Here is a 6,990-nt window from a genome sequence, read left to right as displayed (position 1 = left end):
TTAGAAAATAGTCCATCATGGCCGACCAAGGAGATGTTTAAACAATCAGCGATATGTTAGACCAAAGACAGAATGAGGGGCGAACTGTTACCACTTATTTGTATGTAAGTGTTATTTCTATACATGATATATTTTATTAAAATATAAAACTGGTGTAAAAAGTCCCCTAATGACAAACTAAGTGGAAATGTCATTTATTTTTAGTGGGTGGGGTTAAGTCTGCTTCCAATTGACTCTTTCTGAGATAGTAACTGTGATCAGTGGCAAAAATTAAGAACACAAATATGGTTAGTTTCATTTTATTTCTTTGAAATACAAATAAGTCTGAATCTGACTTTACTTAGATTGATAATAGGTTAGACTTTCTTAACTCACTGTATTTACAAACTTATTTTTATAACTAAAGTTTACATTTCTTTAACCAAGGACGTTTGGTTTATATGTACGTGCTAAAACATACCTCTTCTCCAAATATAATCTTTGACTGTCAGTGACATATTTATATTATTTATTCACCAATATTGTAGTGTGAGTGTTGGCAACAATCAGCTCAATGTAATGGCACAATATTGGATGCCTGTTCACTAATATAGCTCTCTAAATAAATTAGATCATCATGCTAGTCGTCGGCATTCACTTAACATTATAAGGTATGGCAAAACCCGCTAAAACTACGGTTTTGGACGCACTTTGCGACCTTAGAAACCGGTGAACGAATAACGTCCCAGCAACACCGAAAATTGCGCTATGTAGGTATTATCAAACCGTAAAAAGGCAAATTGGTCCCAACTTCTGCCCGTGCAGAGATGCTTAGCTATCTTCGACACGAGGTATCCCATTTTACAGAATTTAAGCGCCATTTTGATCGTAAACGAGAAAGTTGCATGCGTTAGGAAACGTCGACGCCTGCACGTCAAAGATGTGCCGACGGTCGCGCCACAAAGAGAACGGAAATACCTTAAATGCAAAACCGGTCCCGACCGCCCCGCATGTATGGTCCGGAGAAATCGTCGGCATTAACTTTACATTATAAGGTATGGATAAAAAGCTGAAAAAAAACGGTTTTGGACGCATTTTGCGGCCCTAGAAACCGGTTACCGAATAACGTCCCAGGCATATCACAAAACGCGCCATGTAGGTATAAGCAAACCCTATACAGCAAAATTGGTCTAAACTTTCGCACGTGCAGAGATGCTTAGCTATCTTCGACACGAGGTACCCCATTTTACGGTATTTTCGCGCCATTTTGATCGTAAACGAGAAAGTTGCACGCGTTAGGAAACGTTGAATCCGGCATGTCTAAAATGCGCCGACGGTCGCGCCACGTAGGGATTGGAGATACCTAAACGGCAATACCGACCGGCCCGCTTGAGTGGTGCCGGAGAAATCGTCGGCATTAATTTTACATTATAAGGTGTGGCAAAAACCGCTGAAAAACTACCGTTTTGGACGCTCTTTGCGGCCTTAGAAACCGGTGACCGAAACACGTCCCAGGCACACCGAAACTTGTGCCACGTAGGTATTTGCAAACCCTACACAGGCAAATTGGTCCCAATACTTATGTGATAAACAACAAAACATGCTCAGTAGAAAAAAACATTTTAATATAAACCTGATTTAACTTCGGCACGTGCATGGGTGCTAAGCTATCTTCGACACGAGGTACCCCATTCTAGGGCATTTTTGCGCCATTTTGATTGTAAGCGCGAAAGTTGCGCGCGCTAGGAAACGTTGACCTGCACACCAGAGATGCGCCGACTGTCGCCACACATAGGGAATGTAGATACGTAAATAGCAATACCGGTGTCGACCGCGCCGCATTTGTGGTTCCGGGGATATCGTCGGTATTAACTTTATATTTTAACCCTAAAAGAACGGATATTTTCCGGTACAAAGCCACGCCCCATTCTCCGCTACTTTCGGGGCGAAAAAAGCAACCTCATTCACTCGGTATTGCTGGGCCACCTGGAAGGTAAAACACGACCCATATCCCCCGCTATCCCCGGTATACCCCCGGACCAGGGGGGGGGGGGTGAGGTGTGGTTACAATTGACTGGTGTATTATTTCACTGTTATTTGTAGAAAATGTTAATATGTGCTGAAATTCATATATTTATTTCTTTGAGGATTTGTTTTGGTACCTCTTTGATTTAGTATTTAATGTGTATGAATATTCCATATTCAGTAAGAACTATGATTTTGCTTAAGTTATTTTTATTTCTCAAAGTCATAATTATTACCGTACATTTGCATGTTCTGACTGGCAGATATTTTACTGTATTTATAAATATAAATAGTTCAGTTAATAGTATAAGGGAGAATACTCAACTATTTTGTCTACATTCACTGCAGTGCAGTACTAGTATTAATTTCATTTAATATTTTTTTAAAAGAATAACTTGAACTTTTCGCATAATTTTGTTTTCTGAATACACATTTAGGTGTTTTAGTTAATTTAAAAGACAGAGTCTTTCAGTTTTAGGAGTTTTCATAATTTCTACATTTCTATAATCTTCTAGTGTTTTTTTAATGTCGGAGTTACTTTAGCCTGCTGTATGTTGTAAGGTGTATTATTTCTCCCCTACTTTCAAATTGCAGTAGTATTTACATTTATACATGTAACATGACAACTGTCAGTCACATGATAACTGTCAAAGTCACATGACTTCATGGTACTATGGGATTATTTTCCTTGTGTATATGTGCCTGTTGTCAACCATGTGGTCAAGCTCTGTCCTTGTCTCTTGTCCAATCAGATGTGCTTTTTATGTAATTGCTAGTTTGTGATTGGATGAAAGTGACCATAGCATCTAAGACTCTTTGGTTTTCTATGTCTGTGCCGGATCCGCTTGATTATCAATCCAGGGGTCCCAGATTCGATTTCTCGTCACACCTCTAATAAATATTAATCGTCTCCGGGAGGGACGTTAAATGGGGGGATCCGTGTGACAGTGCTATACATTGGTGTACGTTACAGAATCAGGGTAGCTCCAACCAATGTTACATTCTGTCTGTGCACTATGCTCCTAAAACCAAAATGTATTTGACAGGTTTTTAAGTAGCGTTGTTGAAATAAACAAAATAATCCAAATCCTGTTTGCTCGTGTGTGGTTGTGAACCAGCCCCCACCACTATCCCCACCCCACGGTCAAGGCATACGAAAGACTTAGCTACATACGTATATTATTTATTGTATTATTTTGCACTCCGAAAAAACAGTTATGGCGTTATAACTCAAACTTTTAAACAAACCAGGTAAAGCAAAACAATGAAATATACCGACAACACCAGGGATCTTTATCAGATAATCATCTCTTTATTAGGCAATAAATAACATGTCATACTGAGATTCGTCATATGATTGTCACCTACTCCGGTATCAGAAAGTGATACCGCGTACCGGGCGATTGGGTTACGGGTTTTAGCACCATCCATCATTTTTGGGCTTGATATGGAGCGTCTGAAGATTTTTATGATTATGTAAATAGAAACATATCAGGATACACTTTTTTTCATAGTGAATATAACATTATCAATGTATAATTGTCTTCGAAGACCCGAAATAACGTATCCCTATTGTCAAAAGTAGAATATTGCATGGAACGGAATGTTTATATTATAAAAAATACACAAGTGCGCGATTTAGGGCTTGTACTTTTGAGCGTTCAGCATAATATAACGTCGTCAAAAGACTCGTTGGCCGCCATTTTAGGTGGACTATGATACTCTTTGAAAAACTTGAACTAAATTACTTTTATTGGCATACCCAGGGCCAGACATACCGATCAGAACTAAAACTACATAAACATTTCCAAAAACATGTTATTTGATTCACAGGAATTGTTTAGTCCGAAATGTGTCCAATTCCTGCTATCATTTGGTTTCAAGAGTCCTAGCCACAGCAATCGTAATGGACATGATATGCAAAATACAACAATTTATTAAAAAACATATTCATAATAATGATTATAAACCAGACTGTCTTTATTGGTAACTCTATTCACTGACACCTGCCAATCCTATCTTTATTAGATATTTTCTTTTGATATCTCATCCTAATGAAACACTAAGCCGAAGTGTTTGGTTACAATATTTGCATTAATGAGCTTTATGTATTGTCAAAATATGGAACACTAGCTGCAATTATTTAGTGCGCTGCATTAACTATTCAGTGAATGGCACGGACTGCTAAACATCGTGAAAAGACTAGACCTTAGTGTCTATAAATATGGACTAGATTGAGCCCAAAACCACTTGAGGCTGTAATATGTGTCAAGTGCTGAAACTGCAATTATCACAAACATCTAGAATTATGTAAACATTGTATTACTGGCTAGCGGTTGTGATAAAAAACATGCAATCCTTACAAAGTTTTGTTTGCAACCATTCTATTATAAATTTATAATGAATATTAACAGGCGCGTAGCTGCCTATACGCGATTACGTGCCTGACTCCACATGATTCTGACAATAAAATAAATAAATCAGTTAAAGTTGCAGTACTATTTTTCAGTACTAATTAAAGCACCTCAGAACCCTTACCCAGAGTGCAGCATGGCTTTCAAAATATTCCCAGGGGGCATGCCCCAAACCTCCCTTACACAATTATGAATCCACATGAAAAGAGGGCTAGCTATGGCCCTGAATTAATGTCCATTGCATTTATGAGCATTTAAGTACAATTAAGGCCATAAGTTGATCATGTTTTCCACAGACGACGCACCGTTCGACAAGTTGATGAGGTGGCCGGTCTAAGTCAGTCTACAAGCACAACGAATTCTTACATCGGACTTGAGTATGTCACACGTGAGCGCTCGATGGGTCCCTAGACTACTCACAGTGGAAGAAAAGATGTTCGAGTCAAAGCATCAAGAACGTTCATTCGAAAAGTTGGAAGAGATCCATCCTACATCGCGCGAATTATAACAACAGACGAGACTTGCGTCTATTACTTTGAACCAGACAGTAAACAGGCATCAATGGTTTGGAAGCAGGCCGACAGTCCACCTCCTATAAAGGCGAAGGCAGTAAAGTCGATGGGAAAGGTGATGTGCATCGTCTTTATAGACATGCAAGGTGTCATATTGGTGCATATGGTCAAGCCCGGACAGACGGTCAACTCAAGCTACTATTCGCAGGTTGGCTAATAATAATTTACTTAAATACTTAAGATAAAATATAACATAAGATATAATAATTCTAATAATAAAAACGTTTATGGTTGAAGTTGATTAAATGTTAAAATGATTAAATGTTTAAAACTCTTATAACACTTATTCATCAAAACTAAGGAAATTGTATTTTGTCTCATTCCAGATGCTACGCCGCGATCTCATGCATGCGCTACGGAAGAAGCGCCCAGACATGGCAGCTCAGATTAAAAACGTAGTATTGCACCATGACAACGCCCCAAGCCATACCACCACGAACACACGATTAGACATCGATGTGTTAGGGTTCCAGTGAGCTATCCATCCACCATATGCCCCCGATCTTGCCACATTGGATTTCGCATATTTTGCAAAGTTGACATTTTTGCGTGGCACGGTTTAATGATAGAACTGAGATCAGCCATGCGATACAAACATTTAATCGCGCATTAGACCGTGAATGGTTCATGAACGTTTATGAGAACTGGGCAAGAAGCCGCCATAAGTGTATCGCACATCAGAGTGAATACTTTGAGAATGCATAATATGTGACATTATTATTACGTCTACCGCCACAATTATGACGTTGGCTCGAGCCGATTATGAGTACATTTTATTATTAAATGTTTTGTATATTTTGTTATTTATTGTTACTTTGTAGTGTTATTTCGTGTGTATTTGCGCAAAATGATGAATAAAACGTCAGAGAACTTTGTTAACAATTGGTTCATTCGTTGTTGTTTTTTAAATAAGGAAAGTCTACGATTTAATGTGACAGCCCCGTAATTTGTTTCAGAATGTGGCTTAAATTTCACTTAAATACCTTTTATAGTTCACAAAACTTGGTAACAAGAATAAATATAAAACCCCTTTTATAAGCAAATCTTAAACCCCAAAAAACACGTAAAACTTTTCATTCGGTAAGTTGAGTAATATGGAAATGAAGTGAATGTTAATACAATATTTTAATGACGCTTTTGCTAGACAGGATAGCATTAACATTAAATCCATCATAACACTTTCGCCTTTGTTGCAAAGAATACCATATTCAAAATATGGGCGCAAGTTATGGTAGAAAATTAATATTATGCAGATTTATTATGATCAACACAGATGAAAAATCTAGGCGTACCATCCTTTCTGCCCGGATTTTGTTTTTTGTAGACAGAAATATGTCATGAAACTTGCTTCAAAATTTAAGGAGCGTAAGTTTTACAAAAGATAACTAAAATGTTTCTTATGACAAACCCGATAAAAACAGGGACTTTGGAAGTAATTTTTTTTCTGTGTACCTTTGTTCGTGATTGCAATAAAAATACCATGTTTAACCAAGAATTACATATTCTTTCAAAAATACCTCATAACATATTTCAACCATGGTATTTTACTATTCTAAATGTCATAATTCAAAAGTATTAATTTTGATCAACTTCAGTAAACAAATGATGACGCGAGACCAATGAAGGTGAGCATATTTGAAAAGTGTATTTTATGTATTTTAGGTTTTCCCATGACGTACTTTTGGTCACTCGCACCTTGTCCTGAGCATAAAGCATAACTTCGGATGTATTTTAGGTTTTCCCGTAGTTTTACGTCTGGATGTATTTTAGGCCCCCCTTGCCCCGAGTGTGGGGGCGATCTGAGGCCAGAGATCACGTTCTTTAGTGACAATATGGCAAAGGAGATTGTTGAGTTTATGCATATAATGTTGAGAGAAAGGTATGGTCTTCTATTAGCGCGGACTTCTCTGCAGGTTTGTAGTTTCATTGTGATGTCTGCATAACTTTAATTATGCCTATTTTGTTTAAATGAAAACCTTTAAACGCAGTGGGGCTCTCGT

At 37.8% G+C, this 6,990-nt stretch overlaps 1 long non-coding RNA gene across 1 annotated transcript; it reads left to right on the top strand.

The window, feature by feature from the left end:
- Nucleotides 1-5,711, top strand: LOC128203732 (uncharacterized). The gene is made up of 3 exons (XR_008256032.1): nucleotides 1-104; nucleotides 4,715-5,138; nucleotides 5,317-5,711. It is a non-coding gene; the product is annotated as an uncharacterized LOC128203732 (long non-coding RNA).
- Nucleotides 5,712-6,990: the final 1,279 nt, after the last annotated feature.

The sequence above is a fragment of the Mya arenaria genome, chromosome 9 (assembly GCF_026914265.1).
Source record: "Mya arenaria isolate MELC-2E11 chromosome 9, ASM2691426v1".
NCBI lineage: Eukaryota > Metazoa > Mollusca > Bivalvia > Myida > Myidae > Mya > Mya arenaria.
Note: the sequence above shows the minus strand (reverse complement) of the source record. Positions and strands in the feature narration are given on the sequence as shown.